Source organism: Ambystoma mexicanum, chromosome 8 (genome assembly GCF_040938575.1).
Source record: "Ambystoma mexicanum isolate Mex_15411 chromosome 8, UKY_AmexF1_1, whole genome shotgun sequence".
Lineage (NCBI taxonomy): Eukaryota > Metazoa > Chordata > Amphibia > Caudata > Ambystomatidae > Ambystoma > Ambystoma mexicanum.
Window position 1 is genome coordinate 873,864,934 of NC_090929.1, and position 19,408 is coordinate 873,884,341.

A 19,408-nucleotide genomic window follows, 5' to 3' on the forward strand; every position below is an offset into this window, starting at 1 on the left:
ACAAATGGGGTGTTCTCGTTCCTCGAACACTTGTAGCAGAACAGCTCCAATGGCCAAGGCCGAGGCGTCCGTTTCGACGATGAACTGTCTATTCTGGTCAGGATGGCGCAAAATGGGAGCAGTACAAAAAAGATTCTTGAGATTGTGAAAACTCTGTTCTGCTTCGGAAGTCCAGCTAAAGGGATTGTTGACCTTCTTGAGTAAAGAAGTAATAGGGAGAACTGCTTTAGAGAAGTTTGGGATGAATGAGCGATAGAAATTAGAGAGCCCAAGAAACCTTTGGACCTCTTTGATCGAAGCCGGAGAAGGCCAGTCCAGAATAGCAGAAACTTTGCTGGGATCCATGGCGATGCCTCTTTCAGAAAGATGATACCCTAGATAGGGTACTGAAGTAGCAGCAAAAACACACTTCTCTGGTTTGACAAGAAGTTGGTTGTTTTTAAGTCTTTCCAAAACCTTTTGGACATGGGTTTTGTGGTCCTCTAGGGTGCTGGAATATATAAGGATGTCGTCCAGATATATGATCATGGAGACAGACAATAAGTCTGAAAACATCCGATCCATAAACCGTTGAAATACCGCAGGAGCATTCACTAAACCGAAGGGCATTACTCGGTACTCAAATAGACCGAAAGGAGTGCGAAAAGCGGTCTTCCATTCATCTCCTTTGGCGATGCGTAACAAATGGTAGGCATTTCTGAGGTCTAATTTGGTGAACCAACGTGCACCTTGAACAGCTTCAATGATCTCATGTATTAAGGGCATAGGATACCGATCCCGGATAGTCACCTTGTTGAGGCCTCGGTAATCGATACATGGGCGCAATTCAGTTGAGTCTCTCTTCTTGATAAAGAACAAAGAAGCTCCGGCGGGAGACTTGGAATGTTGAATGAGCCCATTCTGAACATTGGCATCAAGATAATCTTTAAGAACCTTTCTTTCCGCTTGAGTTAAAGAGAACATCCTACAGAATGGAACCAAAGCATTGGGTTCTAGGTCGATGTTACAATCTTCTGGCCTATGGGGAGGTAAGGTCGCTGGCTTTCTTTCAACGAAAACCTCTGAGTAAGGGGAACAGTACAGAGGTAGAGCATGAACCCCAGCCAGTTGTGTGGTAGACCCTGTAACAATCTGAGGAATACCGTCGTCAGAAAAACAGTTGAGCTTGCAGTAGGAGGAAGTAAATTGTAGTTGATTGTCCGCCCAATTGACATGAGGGTTATGTTTTCTGAGCCATGTGATGCCAAGAATAACCGGAAAATGGGCAGCTCGAATAATGTCAAACCGGATTGTCTCAGAATGTTGAAATATGGTAACTGATAGATCCTCGGTGGTATGAGTAATAGGCCCTGAAGAGAGAGGAGAACCGTCGACCCCTTCTACCTTTTGATCTTCTTTGCGAGGCAAGGTACGGAGACCCATCCTTTTGGTCCAGATGACATCGACAAAGTTTCCGGCGGCTCCGCAGTCCAGGAGTGCGAGACACTCAACCGTTCTGCCGTTGACCTTTATTATAACAGGTAGAACCATAAGCCTGGAGTCCTCAGGAATGTATGGAGCCGAAATAGAGAGAGAGACATAGGGACTGGTGGATGAAACAGAAGCCCCTCGGAACCAGGTCCCTACTGGCGCCGAGGGAAACCGTTTCCCTGACGTTTCTGAGGAAGTTCAGTACATTCCTTGAGGAGATGTTGATCCGATCCACAATAGGCACATAGACCTTTCTCCTTCCTTCTTCTCCTTTCAGTCGCGGTAAGAGGTCCTCTAGTTGCTCCAATCTGCATGGGTTCGTCTGTAGTATGGGAAGGAGAGGAGGAGACGGTGGAATCGGAAAAATGAACGGTTGTTCGTTGTTTTCGGCGTTCTGACCTTCGTTCCTGCAGTCTGTATTCAATTTGTAAAGCTGCGGAAAGCAGATCCAAAAAAGATGGTGGCCTGGAAGCCCTGGCGAGTTCGTCCTTAATTTCCTCCTTAAGGCCTCGCCGAAATATGGCAAATTGTGCCTGTTCAGACCACCCAGCACCCGAAGCCAATCTCTTGAATTCTGATATGTACGATAGAACATCCGATGGCCCTTGTCGGATATCCAACAGGTCCTCGCAGGCGGTGAAAGTCAGTTCGGGTCTCTCAAAGGTCTGCTTCAACAGGTTCTGAAAACCAGCAAAATCGTGTAAGATGGGATTAGCCCCGGTAACCAGCGGAGTGACCCATGCCAGTGCATTGCCGGTCATGTTCGAAATCATGAACCCGATCTTTGTCTGGTCGGTGGCAAACAGCCGGGGCCTGAAAGTAAAATATACTAAGCAGGCCTCCAAAAACTCTTTGACCTTTTTAGGAGTTCCATCGAACTTCCCTGCCGAAAGAGCCATGACAGGAAGTTCTGGGGATTGTGGTTCGCGGGCAGTAATCATCTGTTTCAAGACCACATTCTCTGCCTTAACCGTTTGTAACTCTTGGGAGATTCCCTGAATGGCCTTCCATAATTCTTGCATCTGCTCTTCTGCCGACATTTTCTGGCGTTGCAATCTGTCCGGATTGGCCGATTCCGTTGACTCTCGTTCCTCCCCACTCTCCTCACCTGATTCAAAGTCCTCCGGTTGCAGTTGCCTGTGAGAGAGATAGTCCTTCTCCTTTTTATGTTGAAAGTATCTGTCTCGAGAGGAAGCCACAGTGAGTGCTAAAGTATAGCAAACCTGGGGCCCCCTTCCCGAGGCGAGACAGTACGAAGGGAAAAAGCCTGTTCAGGCAGAAAAAACCCTCCGAGGAGTGCAGCGGTTCGAGAGGATCTGGAGCAAGCAGTTGTAGTGGAGTTCTTGAGGCAGTTAGCTGATGGGAGCAGGCAAAGCCGGACATCCGAAGCAAAGAAGGTTCCGGAGAGAAAGATAGCCGCCGGAAAGGGTACCAGCAGAGAAAACAACTCCGGAGCAACAGGAACCAGGGCGGCTGAATGACAGCGCAGCCGAAAGGTAAGGCAGAGGAGGCGGGCGTGGAGAACAGCGCACCGTAGAGCTGAGGGAAGGAAGAGAGAGATAGTCCGGAGAGGGCGGACCGAAAGTACAGAAAGTGACCGAGGAGGTCAAGGCTGGAAAACTAGCGTGTAAACCCAAAGCAGCGAGCTAGCGCAGTGAAGGGGGTTGCAACGCCGCGATCGCTGGGAGAGGAGGAAAGAAATACTACCAGCGACGCCATGTTGGAAAACCACTAGACCGTGGGGTGAGTAACAGAGAAATCACGTAGTGGAACCTCCGCACGCCCTTCCAGCGCGTAACCGCCAACGCGGATACAAACGCCAAACAGGACGGCGAATGACAGTGCAGACTTGAGAGAGTTAAATAAAAGAGTACCAATATCTAGATGGCCACTGCCATTCATTGATCAGGGCCTACCTCAGGTACATGGTTCAAATGTATTTACCACATTAGATCTCACCTCTGGATATTGGTGCGTGCCATTGGCAGAGGAGATACAACATTTATTTTCTTTTACATTTGACAGGACTCAATATGCCTGGCTTAGAGCTCCGTTCGGGTACATCAATAGTGGGAGTGAATTTGGCATATTTTTGAGAAAGGCCATGCCGGATGCAGCGGAAAGAGGAACAATAGTTTATGTGGACGATGTCCTGATAAAAAATGAAAGCCTGAAAAGCCATTTTGATGAAATAAGACATGTACTTGGCCAATTGCAGAAAGCAGGCGCCAAAGTATCTTTGCAGAAAGCACAATGCAAGAAAAAAGTGAACTTTCTAGGGCATGAAGTGACTGAACATGGGCTAAATCCACAAAAGAAGAAAATAGAGGCCATACAAAGATTAAAAGATCCTAAAAATGTGAAAGGAGTAAAAAGTTTATTAGGGATGACAGGCTATAACAGAAAGTTCATTGAAAATTATGCAGAAATCACTCAACCATTGACTGAACTGCTTAAACTGAATACTCCCTGGAAATGGGAAAAAGGGCAGTCTGATGCAGTGGCTAAATTAAAGGAATGTCTTGTAAAGGCACCATGTTTAGCATACCCCATAAAGGACAGGGATTTCTTTATAGAAATAGGTTTTTCTGAACATTGTATGTCAGCAGTGTTATCACAAAAACACGATTTGAATCACAAAACCATTGCATATGCAAGTAAGGCATTTTCCCAAGTTGAAATGAAATTTAATGAATGTGAAAAGGCCCTATTAACCACTGTGTGGGCGCTACAACATTTCCGCCCCATTGTTCAGGGAGAAAAGGTAATTATTGAAACAAATCATCAACCTTTGCAATTTTTAGAGAGTAAAAGAATTAGATCAGGTAATCTAGCGCAATCCAGAATCACTTCATGGACGCTGGCATTACAAGGTTTTCCCGTAGAAGTGAGATATGGACAAAATAAAAAGAACTCAATTGCTCAAGGGTTAGCTGACTTACATGACTGTGCAGCTGAACAAATACCAAATGAAATGGAAGTGGAAACTAGTTTGCAGGAATTTGAACAATCACCACACAAAGCTTTTGATGAAAAAACATGCAAGGATTTGCCAACTGTATATGTGGATGGTTGTGCTATTCACATTGAAAATGACAGTAATAAACAGTTAGTGGCAGGAATAGGAAATGTCTGGTTGAAATGTGAAGGTGTCCCCAGTATAGGGATGAGGATTGGAGATAGGAGCAGTCAGGTGGCGGAATTGGCAGCCATTTATAAAGCAATTGCTACTGCAGTTGATAAAAAGTTCAGTGAAATTGTCCTGGTGACTGATTCTGACTATGCACGGAATAGCTTTGTGGAGTATTTGCCTGGTTGGAAAGCAAGAGGCATGGTTACATATAACAAAAAGCCACTTAAGCATGGAAAAATGATACAAGCCATAGACAAATTGGTGTCAGAGAATGAGTTAACAATATACTGGAGAAAAATTTGTGGGCATTTAAAAACACCAGGAGAGGATAAGGAGGGAAATGATAAGGCAGACCACCTGGCTAAGATTGGGGCTGTGATGGGAGAATTGCTACCTATTGATTATTTAATGGGTGAAATACAAATTGATGCAGTCACACGTTCTAAAGCACCAAAGGAGGTAGATCAACCGGTGGTGCAGTGGAGTCATGACACGCCAGACCAAGATTTGATTGAGGCACAAAAGAACAAAAGAATGATCAAATTTTGGGAATCTATTATAATCATTTGATAGATCCCGAACAAAATCCTTTAACAGAAAATGACTGTATGGGAAAAGAAGAGTTGAGGGTGCTATTAAAGAACAAAACACGAATTAGATTACAGGATGGACTCATGATTAGAGAGTCCATAACAGGACAAATACAGTGGGTAGTACCCCTTTCATTCAGAGGACTAATGCTACACCATGCACATGATGCCATAACCGCAGGCCATAGAGGTTCACAAAAAACATTAGAAATACTAAAAGATTATGCTTACTGGCCACATATGTCCCAAGATGTGGAATTATATACTAGAGGATGTCTAGTATGCGCCCAATTTAAACCTGCTTCACCAATGCATAGAGCACCATTGATGAAAAGAGGCCTAATTCTCCCATGGTCAGATTTGCAAATAGACTATGTAGGTCCTTTAAAAAGGTTGAGCAGGGGACACCGTTATATTTTGAGTGTGGTATGTTTGATGTCGAAGTGGATTGAATGCATTCCTGCACCAGATTGTAGTGCGCAAACAGCAGCCACATTGCTGGTGAACCATGTGTTCTCAAGGTTTGGGTTGCCACAAAGAATTGAGTCAGACAGAGGAAGTCATTTCACAAGTACTCTAATGAGTAAGGTATGGCAAATACTAGGTGTGAAAAGGAAACTACATATCGCATATCGGGCGGCGTCTTCAGGTACAGTTGAAAGAAGCAATAGGTCTGTTGTGGATATTTTAAAGAAATTTGTGGCAGAAGCAGGTTCCAGCTGGGATTTGCGTTTACCATTGGTTTTGATGGCAATCAGGTCGACTCCTGCCAAAGCAACAGGTGTTAGCCCCCATGAGGTCTTAACAGGTAGGAAAATGGTGTTACCACAACACCTACTATACAGAACACATGAGCAAACCCTTGTGAGTGCATCCACAGTTCATGAATATATTGATGAACTGAGGAGGCATTTGCAACATGCATTTGCTTTTGTGCAGAGAAATCTGGAAAGAGCTGCTGACAGTGCAAAATCGTATTATGATAAAAAGACATCAGTAAAGGAATACAGTGTAGGGGATCAGGTGTACAAGTTTCATTTTGGAAAAAGTAAACAGAAAAATTCTAAATTTCTAGCAGCCTGGCAGGGGCCATTTCGAATTATAGATAAGGTCTCTCCTGTAGTGTATAAAATTTTGAAAAATGAAGGTGAAACAGCAATAGAGCAGTTTGTCCATGTAAATCAAATCAAACCATGCCATCCCAGACATGAGATCAGGCAGCTTGAGCATGTAGAAACAGATAAAGTCCCTTGAACACAAAAAGAGAAAATAAATGGGTGTAATCAGGAGGCAGTGACAAAGAAGTTAAAAAGTTGATTCTTATGATGGCCCATAAACACTGTAGTAAATGTAAAAATATATAATATAAAATAAATAAATAAATAAATTAATAAATGCACATATAACGGAAGCTCATGGTTGGTGTGCAGAGAGAAAATGTATTAAATATTGAATGCTGTTTATGTGTGCTTGTTTTCTTTTAACTTGTGTTTAATTTCAGAAAAAGAAAAACGAAATATTTTTACCAAGCATGCTTTATTTTTGGCAAAAGGGTGAAGTTAGTATTGTGCTATGTACTTAATTTGTTTATTTTCTATTTAATTTAGAAAATTAACATTATTTGGTCGGAGGTTCCGGGATCAGAGGCCACGGGAGACGATGGAGTCCTGGAGTCCCCTGGATGAAGACCAAAAGATGCCTGCCTCCAGGTGGAGGTGAAGACAAGATAACCAGAATGCTAAAAAAGATGACTCCTATGGATCTAAGATTGCCAAGATGAAAGTGTACTCGAATGAACCAAATAACATCGCTGGTCGGGACATATCAGAGGCAGACAAGAGTGCTGACATATGGAGTTCCACGTATTTATTATTTTAATTATTTATTTTAATTTGTTATATTAATTATTTGTTTTGGTTAGTTGTTTTATTTCATTGTTTTAATTGACTTGAAAAATCTAAACTTAGAGTAATGCCACTTCCACTGAGAAGGCAAATGTAGAACATTTTGTAAACTAATGAACTCAGATGAATACTGTATTGATTGCAACTTTTTCATTGATGCACATGAATATTCATTTTATTGGATTGATATATTGTGAAAAGAAGAAAAAGAACAAATTGTTTTTAGGAATTGGCTTGGATCGTAGCCAGATTCTAAAAAACAAAAGGAGGGTATGTAAGGATATTTGGCGTGTTACAGCACAGAGTACAGCACTACTGCACCGGTAGCAAACAGCACAGAGTACAGCACTACTGCACAGGTAGCAATTTTTTTTTGCAGCACCACCACAAGGGTGAGGTGCATTGCTATATGTGTTACCAGATTAACAAGGAAAGACAGGCCATTCAGTCAAAAACGATTTTAACATATAAGATGCAAATCTATTTTTACAGTTAAAAGCACACGTGCACATTCAAAAATGCACACTATTTTTCACCTGAAATGCCTATGGTGCGAGAGACACATTTGAAAATAATAACTAACATTACTTATAACTAACCTGACTAATGAAACATAATCCACTAATAAAAATGTGTCTCCACTGCAGAATTAGGCCTATTCTGAAAGTGAACTTTTAAACGCACATCCATTTTTTTTTCTCTGCTGCCCTGTCCACATAAATTCAGGAAGCAAAAGGGCTCGAAAGAACAAGAAATCAGTTGGTTACAAAGTATTACTATAAAAATGAGCCATTGTGTAGAGAAGGAGGAGATGGCATGATTGATTCTGATTGGAGCAGCGTCATAGCAAGTATCATGCTAGAGGGAGTGATCAGAGTTTTGCTGGGGGGAGTTGGAGGAGAGAGAAGGGCAGTCAAGATTTGGCAGAGCTGGGAGAAGGACCTATTTTTTCCTGGTTGGAGCATTCCTATCTGCAAAAGCTGAGAATTCCAGGCAATGACCCCGGTTTGAGAAGGAAAGGCGCTCCTTTTCACTGGGGTTAAACTTCAAGGGAGCCACATTCAGAAAGAGAACAGCTGAAGAAAACTCTGAACAGATAAGGTAATTACATAAGTGTGGGAGCTGAGTGTGTACGAGAATGTTCAGTCAGAGTAGGAAAGGAGATTCCGGTGCCTTAATCACACGTTAATGTTGCAAATTGTGTTCTGTTCTCCGCCATTTTTTTTCAGTGTATCACAGACAATGCTGCTAATGTGCTGTTTTATTTATTTCTGTAAAGAGTGAGATCGTGTTTAAATGCAACTTTTATAATACAGAAAAATATTTGAAAGCAGACGGGTGGTGTGTCTTATATTTACCAATACAGTGCTGATGGTGAGGGGAGATTTTTAAACAATGCAATTGTCATTTTAAGACAGATGTGTGCATGATCATATTCAATATGGACAATTGAGAGTGATTGTTTGTAGCATAGCTCGTTGGAGGTACATGAGCCAACGGGAAGAGGGACTCTCTGAACATAGTTCCCTACCGTATATAAGGTAGTGGAAATTACCACAAAATTACCACATATAGCTCTCTGTCGTAAATAAGTCAGTGAGATCGCCCATGGTGGCACACTAACACTAACACTGAAAATGTGGTATTCCTAAAATGTAGGTCTGAGGTCTCTCTAGTGATTACACGAAAAATCTAAGCAAAGATAAGGGATTCTGGACATTGGGGCCACAAATAAAACAAGGGAATTATGCTCACCAAAATACCACCAACCACGCATACCAACCACGCATACCAAATATGCATGTCTGGGTGCTGAAATAATGCATGTCCACTGTATTATTGTTGCACATGGCCAAATCTGAATACAAGGAGTGATTATTGCTAAGTTATTTTTCGGCGGTAATAAAATACCGTCAGGCCCCAAAACTCCACAAAATACCCTACAGGATCAACTACTGATGATTAATAGCAGTTCCCCTGCATAGCAGGACAAGGGCTTTCTGCCTTTAGGCACTTTCTGGTGTTAGGTTCTAATTTGTGCCTGCAAAAGGTTATGGTCAATTTCTAAATATGGGTTGACGAAAACTGGCATTTAAAAACAAAAATAATAAGGATGGGATAGTTTGGCTGGATGAAACAATAGGACACCCATGTGGTCAAATGGTCCTGCTGTAGAAGGACCGAGCACATCTGGATCTCGCTACGCACTCCAGTACTGGATGCTTGTCCATTAACAGGGATTCATCTTGAGATGATTCAAATGAAGATATATGTTTCACTATTCAGCGGAGCAGCTGAGCTGAGAGTGTCTTGTCTTTTTCTCTTAAATCACATGTTCTTTCTTGTTACCTGAGCACCCATATTGTGTCAAAATGCCATCTCTCATGGATGGCTCCTCACTGCTTCATGTTGGGTGTTTGAGCTGTATTTGAAACCCATAACACCCTCCGAATTGTAATAAAGCCATTTCCTCTTGTTCCTGTGTTTGTGCGCACTCCACATCACCACTGTGGGTTTGTCTAGGATATTGTGAATTGGATTTACCAGGAGGATCATGATCATCTTCTGCTTATCTTCCAAATGTTTTCAATAATGCGTCAAGAGGGGGACATTACCTTTTCAGCTGCCAAGGACACAGAGTGGGATACTGCCACTTAGATACTTTGCAGTCCAAGGCTAATTTGATCTTAGGTAGGGACTTTATTGTAAAAGTGAAGCACAATCCCCCAAACTGGCCTTTACATTGCGACACAGGATATTGTGGCTAAAGACCCCGGTGCCCACACATGTATACTATGGGATTTATATTTCGTAAATATTTATATAGGAGTGGGATCTGAAAGCAGAACATGGCAAAGTGCCCTTGACGTTCCTAGAAATTTGACATTCAGGAAATTCAGGAATTTTCATTTTGATTAAACAATACCTTATTTCATACTATGAATCCATAACTGGTCTTGGCTAAGAACGCTCAAATTCATTGATGGAACAGAAAGTGATCATAGTGCCTTATGGTTCTTTTATACCCAGGCTGGTGGAACAGCCAATCAGGTCCCATGAAATGCAGGCTGAAACCGCTAATCTCTGCCCATAGTTCTTGGAACCCGCAGGCTGCCGCCCCCACCATGGGCTGGCATCTTCCCCAAACCTCCCTTTTTTTTGGTTTTACTTTTACCAACCCTCCTGCCCAGTCCTGCTTACCTGATCAGTGCAGCGGAGGCACCTGCACCACTGCACAAGCTTCCCTCCTCGCTTTTGCAGCTGCCAAGGCAATCGAAGAGGGGCTCCGTGCAGATACCCACCTTCTACAACCATGGCAGCCATTTTGGATAAGTATTTTCATACATTGGACAGTTCCATTAACTATTGTGGCAATAGCACCACGTTCCAGGGGCTGGAATGGGAGGGTAGCAGCCTAGAGCCCTGGTTAACTATCCTAACTTCACTTGTGCCGTTAACTCGGGCTGCCGGGCTATTACCCCCGTTCCAGCTTTTCAAACGTGGTGCTAATGCCACAATGGTACATGGAACAGAAACTTAGTCTGAGACATCCCAGGAGTTGTGAATCACTCGTGAATGGTTCATTCACTGCTATTAGGCGAACGTTAAAGTAGGTCATTATGATGCAAGAAGTTGTCACCCAAAACAAAATTAAAGATGCTCTATCAGATAGCCTGATAGCTTCATACTCTGTCGTGCATATAGGAGAGCAGTAAGGATAATCCAAACCTAATGATTTTTTAGAAATATTTTGATGTTGCAGGTAACCAATTTAGAGCTCTCCCTTTAAAAGTAAAAAAAAGTAAATAGACTACAGTAGTGTGCTGGTTGATTTTCAGAATGTAAGCTAGTAAAACGTGAACTCATTAAAGCTCTAAAAAACGTCCATATAATACATTTGGGGTCAAACAAAATTAGACTCACCAGACACACATCTGTTTACAGCCAAAAAGACATGTCTCCTGTTAAGGGATAAGAGATAGAAAATGCTGGTGGAGGGAGGGGTTCGTCGGGGCCGAGGAAAATGGCCATCTAAAAGGGAATCTTCACACATGGGCACCCCAAAAATTAACTATATGTAGGGTTCAAACTAAAATGTCTTCCTAGTGCTAAAATGGAAGAACACAGAAGTTCAACAGATGATATCAAAGAAAAGGACTACACCCCTTTTACCGCTATACGCTAATCAGAAGTGATGGGGAGAATCTGCTTGTACAAGGTAAGATTTCTAGCACTAACTAGCCTAAAAGACACTTGATCACACACCCCACCATCGCACCCAATTGATAAAGAAATATATGTACCTTTGGAGGAGCACCAGCGGGAAATCACAGGGAGCATCAGATGAGAGGCACAGAAGAAGAGAAAGTGTCAGACTTTAGTGACACTAGCAATGCAATGTTGAGTAAGGATTCCACATATGTCAGCTCTCTGGAATAGCCATCAAGGTGTGCAGCAGAGCCCATGGACCCTAGAGCTCATATCAGATTGGGGGCATGTCAAATGCACCATTTTTACTGCATAAAAAAATCTTGTTCCTGAGGAAGAAGAACTATACCAGCACTCATTCAAACAGAATAGTCCACTGTGGCGGTCATATTGGAAGGGTGTCATGAACAGAAAGACACATTAAATTAGGCGGTGCGAAGAGCCAATGTGAAAATATCAATAAGTGGATAATCATTCACCTAATGGCAGGAGAAAGACAATGCTGATTCATGCAACACTAGTTAGGCAAAACATACCTCTGCAGAGCAGATGGATCAGCACTCCCTTTCACAATTCAGAACAGATATTGGGCTAATCCTCAAAGAGCTCTCTGAGATCAAAGCCTTCATGACCTCAATACATAAAAGAACAGGGGAAATGCAAGAAGACATTACAAAAATTCAAAGTGAGATGGAATATATGGCTTGAAGGATATCAGACTCCAAGGACAGAATAACTACAGTGGAGGAAAGGATTGAGGGCATTGAGAACCTCCAGTACAGAATGAGGGAGCTAGAGATCACCTGCGCTGATCTGTAAGACAGGGGCAGATGGCATAACATCTGTTTTTCTGGGATACCACAAAAACTGAAGGGGCAAAACCGAAAATGGGGATTACACATCGCATTCATCCCTCTGCTAGAAACTCCAAGGTGCACACTGTGTTAATTTGAAAGAACCAAATACAAAAGAAGGTCCTGGACTAATTGTAATCTGTATTTTAAGGCGTTAGCAGGTGTGACAAATCCCCACGTTGGCAAGGAAAACATCACCTCTCACATATGAGGTTCACAAGATGTGGGTATCTGCATACTTTTTACAAGAAATATTGATCAAAAGAAACAATTTCCTAGAACTCAGACCTCAACTTAAAAAATTCCATCTGCACTATGCTTTGATTGATCTGGCAAAAATAATTGTTGCAGACCAACATGGCAGCACACACAAATTCACAGACCCGGAAGGATTAACACAAGAGCAAAAACTTGAAGTGATAGATACTTCTGACCAAACCACTGTAGCACAGACATTCTTATGTCCAAGAAATGCAGATGAAGAATGAACGTTAGTCTCTCTGGGGTGCAAAAAAAAGAGCTCCATTGGGAAATAACATCAGACTTCTTAGATTTAAACCATTAGCTCCTTATGGATTGCTGGAAAAGGTTATATTAGGGATACGTTAAGACAGGATGCCTCTAAATAGAAACAAAGCATTAAGCTACTTCTAGAATCCCTAGAAAAGGACATAAAATAATTAACCTAGTTATATGCTAAAAGACTGATGCAGGATAAGCTTAATAATGTAAACATAGTCAATAAAATATACACAAGCTCAGCCAAACACTCACTAGTCTGGTTTAGACAAAGCATTATGAAAGATGATAAAAGGTCAATTGAAACAGACAGAGAACAACATAAAAATACCCTTACTTAAAAAGACGAATAGCTCCTCAATAAAAAACCGAAATTCAAAAAATGTTTTATGTAATCACTTTAATTCTCGAAAGAAACCATGCAGTAGCAGGAAAACAAAATGATTTTCTAAGCAGAATACATCCCCCCAATATATCCAAAGAGAACAGAGGATGGCTGGGTTGCAACATAATACTTGAAGAAGTTAAAGAACCGATACAACCTATATTTCCTGGCCTTGATGGCCTACCAGCTGAATTGTATAAGATCTATAAACAATTATCAGCCCCATTGCTTGCTTCCATGTACAGAAAGTCAGTCTAAGGAGAAAACTATACCCTTGGAATGTAGCCAATCCCTGATAACTTATCCCAAAACAGAGCAGAGATCGTAATAGCTGTTCCAACTGCAGGCCCTTTCCTTGCTGAACACAGACATGAAAATACTAGCAAAGGAATTCACCTTTGTATAAGAGAAAGAATGGTGCATGTCAAATGCACCATTTTTACTGCATAAAAAAATCTTGTTCCTGAGGAAGAAGAACTATACCAGCACTCATTCAAACAGAATAGTCCACTGTGGCGGTCATATTGGAAGGGTGTCATGAACAGAAAGACACATTAAATTAGGCGGTGCGAAGAGCCAATGTGAAAATATCAATAAGTGGATAATCATTCACCTAATGGCAGGAGAAAGACAATGCTGATTCATGCAACACTAGTTAGGCAAAACATACCTCTGCAGAGCAGATGGATCAGCACTCCCTTTCACAATTCAGAACAGATATTGGGCTAATCCTCAAAGAGCTCTCTGAGATCAAAGCCTTCATGACCTCAATACATAAAAGAACAGGGGAAATGCAAGAAGACATTACAAAAATTCAAAGTGAGATGGAATATATGGCTTGAAGGATATCAGACTCCAAGGACAGAATAACTACAGTGGAGGAAAGGATTGAGGGCATTGAGAACCTCCAGTACAGAATGAGGGAGCTAGAGATCACCTGCGCTGATCTGTAAGACAGGGGCAGATGGCATAACATCTGTTTTTCTGGGATACCACAAAAACTAAAGGGGCAAAACCGAAAATGGGGATTACACATCGCATTCATCCCTCTGCTAGAAACTCCAAGGTGCACACTGTGTTAAATTGAAAGAACCAAATACAAAAGAAGGTCCTGGACTAATTGTAATCTGTATTTTAAGGCGTTAGCAGGTGTGACAAATCCCCACGTTGGCAAGGAAAACATCACCTCTCACATATGAGGTTCACAAGATGTGGGTATCTGCATACTTTTTACAAGAAATATTGATCAAAAGAAACAATTTCCTAGAACTCAGACCTCAACTTAAAAAATTCCATCTGCACTATGCTTTGATTGATCTGGCAAAAATAATTGTTGCAGACCAACATGGCAGCACACACAAATTCACAGACCCGGAAGGATTAACACAAGAGCAAAAACTTGAAGTGATAGATACTTCTGACCAAACCACTGTAGCTCAGACATTCTTATGTCCAAGAAATGCAGATGAAGAATGAACGTTAGTCTCTCTGGGGTGCAAAAAAAAGAGCTCCATTGGGAAATAACATCAGACTTCTTAGATTTAAACCATTAGCTCCTTATGGATTGCTGGAAAAGGTTATATTAGGGATACGTTAAGACAGGATGCCTCTAAATAGAAACAAAGCATTAAGCTACTTCTAGAATCCCTAGAAAAGGACATAAAATAATTAACCTAGTTATATGCTAAAAGACTGATGCAGGATAAGCTTAATAATGTAAACATAGTCAATAAAATATACACAAGCTCAGCCAAACACTCACTAGTCTGGTTTAGACAAAGCATTATGAAAGATGATAAAAGGTCAATTGAAACAGACAGAGAACAACATAAAAATACCCTTACTTAAAAAGACGAATAGCTCCTCAATAAAAAACCGAAATTCAAAAAATGTTTTATGTAATCACTTTAATTCTCGAAAGAAACCATGCAGTAGCAGGAAAACAAAATGATTTTCTAAGCAGAATACATCCCCCCAATATATCCAAAGAGAACAGAGGATGGCTGGGTTGCAACATAATACTTGAAGAAGTTAAAGAACCGATACAACCTATATTTCCCGGCCTTGATGGCCTACCAGCTGAATTGTATAAGATCTATAAACAATTATCAGCCCCATTGCTTGCTTCCATGTACAGAAAGTCAGTCTAAGGAGAAAACTATACCCTTGGAATGTAGCCAATCCCTGATAACTTATCCCAAAACAGAGCAGAGATCGTAATAGCTGTTCCAACTGCAGGCCATTTCCTTGCTGAACACAGACATGAAAATACTAGCAAAGGAATTCACCTTTGTATAAGAGAAAGACATCCCTTCACTAATTCACGATGCACAAGCAGGCTTTATCCAAGGTAGAAGGGTCCAAAACATCCTAAGAACACTATTCCATGCTGTATGGAAAAAGAAAAAACAAACAAGTGGTATCATATCACTAGATGCAGAGAAAGTGCTTGATAGGGTAGAATGGTCTTAGCTCTTTGTGGCCACAGAAAAACTTAGTTTAGGTAAAAACTTCATAGCAAAAGTTAAACTTCTGAACTACAAACCAACAGCACAAACAACAAGTAACAGATTCTAAAAAAATTAAAGGTTATGAAACATGGTTGCCCACTGTGGCAACTCCTGTTCCTAATGGGACTAGAACTGATCACTATATCTATCAGACAACACAGTGGTATAATGAATAACCCATCACCGGAAGGGGTAAAGAACGCTACTATATGCAGATGATATCTTATTATTTGTCAAGAAGCCAGAATCTTCCATTACAAATCTCATTAATCTTATATGTGCATTGTACACATTCTGAAGGTATACAATTAATTGTCACAAATGTGAGGTACCACCATTAACAGGATACTCCTCCCAGTCATACAGAACAATATGTAACTTGAGATGGGTACAAAAAAGGCTCAAATACCTTGAGATAAGAATAAATAGAGATGTAAATACCAGCATGGAAGATAACATTAAAGAAGAGCAGTAAAGAAATTCTGCTCACCCTTCACAAATGGTCAACACTCAACTTGTCACTGTGGGGATGCAGACTGTATGAAAATGATGGTTGCACCTATGTTACTATATGTCTTTACTATGATACTCCTGCTCCCCAATAACTCCTGGTGGACATGAATAAACAGTGAAAGTTCAAAGTTCAAATGGTGAGGCTCACACCCTACAATTACTGCCTTAAAACTACAAGCCAAATCATGTGTGGGTGAGCTTCATCTTCCCAATATGGACATGTATTTCCTAGCTGCGAAACACATAATTTTAGCAGCACAAAGCAGTACTCTGAGCTCCCATCTCTTGCCTTTCTGGGAATTATAACTAATGAATACATATTTTGAGCATTTGCAGGCATAGATGGACACACAGCCTTCTTGGGTAGAGGTGCTAAACAAAATGTATACAGATGCTGTCTATGAGCTAAACAAATCTATTTAAACAGGTGGGTGTTAAGATCTTTCCTAAACTGGAATAGTGACTGGCAAGATCTAATCTCCACAGGGAGACTGTTCCGAAGTTTGGGTCGGAAAACGCCAAATCTCCTATCACCTCTGGATGCAGATTTAGTGCGTGGAATATTCAGCAGAAGCCTATCATCTGAGTCTAGTGCTCGAGCAGGGGAGTAGTGACAAACTTTAGCACTGAGATACTCTGGGGCAAGTCCATTAACACATTTGGTAATTAAAAAAGCTACTTTAATTTTAATTCGGTCTTCAACCATCAGCCAATGCAGAGATCTGCGGAACAGTAAGACTAGGTCCTTTTTTCCAAGCCGCCCCACCAATCTAGCCGCAGCATTGTGGGCCTTCTGCAGTCTGTATATCTGCTTGGCCAGTATGCCCGCCAACAGACTATTGTAATAATACAGTGGGTGTTAGTCATATCCCCCACAACAATCGCATGACCTTCTGATGGTAGGAATGGTTATACATTCCTAAGCATCCACAACGAGTAGTGAACTGACTTAACCTTCATCCCCACCTTGGCTTCACTGCTGAGATTCTCTTGCCAGCTACAGCCCAAGTTCTTGATTTTTTAAGCAAATTGTAGCTTCTCACCGAGAATATGGGGAGAGAAAGATTCCTTGGAATTCACAACTCGCTGCTTGGTCCCAAACAAATTAATCTGAGTGTTTGCTTCGTTAAGTTGGAGCTGGTTATTGGCCATCCAACGACTGATGTTGGCCAGACACAAATTTACTCTAGTAAATGCATCCTCAATGTTCTTAGTCTCGATATAGATTTGAGCGTAATAGGCATATAAGTGGAAACTCAAACCGTGTCGCCTCAAATATTCAGGACTGGGTGCATATAGAAGCTGAAAATAAGGGGGGAAAGTGAAGATCCCTGGGGGACCCCACATCTAAGAATGATAGCTTCGAGAGTGTAACCCCCAAATAGTACCTGCTTGGATCTGTCTGGCAAGAAGGATTTAAACCATTCCAAAGCCTGTTCAGAGAACTTTTCTACTCTCATGAGTCGGTCCAACAAAATTTCATGACTTACTGTATCGAAGGCCACGGAAAGGTCCGGCATCAACAAAAGGCTTGATCCGCCACCATCCGCATCCTCCAGCAGCTCATCACATGGTGAGGTTCACACCCTAGAAAGCTACAAGTTGAATCATGTGTGGGTGAGCTTCATCTTCCCAACATGGATTTTTATTTCCTAGCTGGGCAACACAATATTAGCAACTGAAAGCAGTACTCTGCACTCCCATCTCTTTCCTTTCTGGGAATTATAACTATTGAATTATAACTAATGAATACAATAAATCGTCACACATGTGAGGCATTCCCATTAACAGCATACTCAATCCAGTCATACAGAACAATTTCTTACTTGAGATGGTTGGAAAAAGGGCTCAAATACCATTCTGCTCAGCCTTCACAAATGGTCAACACTCAACTTGTCACTGTGGGGATGCATAGACTGTGTGAAAATGATGGTTGCATCTATGTTACTATATGTCTTTACCATGATACTCCTGCTTCCCAATATATCCTGGAGGACATGAATAAAAAGTGAAATTTCAAGGTTCACATGGTGAGGCTCACAGCCCACAATTACCAAACTCCAAGCCGAATCGTCTGTGGTTGAGCTTCGTCTTCCCAACATGGAGATGTATTTCCTAGATACAAAACACACAATACTGGCAGCACAAAGCAGTACTCTGTGCTTCCATCTCTTGCCCTTCTGGGAATTATAACTAATGAATATATATTTTCTTTTTTATTTTTATTTTGAGGATTTGTACCACGCTCCGAACAGAATTAACTGTATATTAAGGCCTTAAAACTACAAGCCAAATCATGTGTGGGTGAGCTTCGTCTTACCATAATGGACATCTATTTCCTAGCTGCGAAACACACAATATTAGCAGCACAAAGCAGTACTCTGCACTCCCATCTCTTGCCCTTCTGCAAATTATAACTAATGAATAAATATCAAGGAAATCAGAGGATAAACTTTGCATCATTTGGGAAATTAACCACCCAACAATGAAGAAAAATGTATCATTTGGCAGAGAGTGCACAGATTGAGTAAACAACATCCCTTTGCACCAGGAAGCCAGCATCTGGCATGAGATGATATATGTCATGTCATTTATAACACACCTATGCACAAGTGTTTCAAGGCGTGACGAGGAAAGGCAGGTGAGACAGAGGGAAGACAAAAACAATCTTACTAGGCCTAGTGACATTGAGATTGTGCAAGTGCAGGGGAGCAATGAGGGGAGACGTGGCGGGGGGACGGGGGATGGGCAAGTGCAGGACATGGAATCAATGCAACAATTAGTGCAGCCAACAGGTGGCAAGAGCGAGTATTAAAAGTGCAGACAACAGGTGTCTAATAATTGCAGGAAAGGGGACTGTAGGGTTACAGATACAGCCCACAAGTGTAGGGCATGCCAGGAGGATGTGCGGGTGATCAACTGGGCGGGCAGTGACCTGGTCCCGAGTTCAAAGAGTAGCCAGTAGACCAGTCCATTATCAGACAGGAGATCAGCAGGGGAGAGGAAGAGAGAAAGAAAGAAGGCAGAAGCAAGGAGGAAGGTCTTGAGGTGCTTCTGGAACCGGAGATGGTTCTGCGCAAGTTTCAGAGAGGCAGGGAGGCTGTTCCAAAGGGAGGTGCCAGCCAAAGAAAGAGATCTTCCCCCAACTTGTTGTTTGGAGAAGCGACTGACCCTCAAGGAGTTGAAGGTGGAGGAGCGACGAGCTTATGTAGGAAGATATTTACAGAGAAAGAGTTGGCGGTACTGCAGTCCCAGGCCTCAGAGGGCCTTGTGGACAATACAGAGGGTCATGAACTTGATCCTTGCTGTCACTGGGAGCCA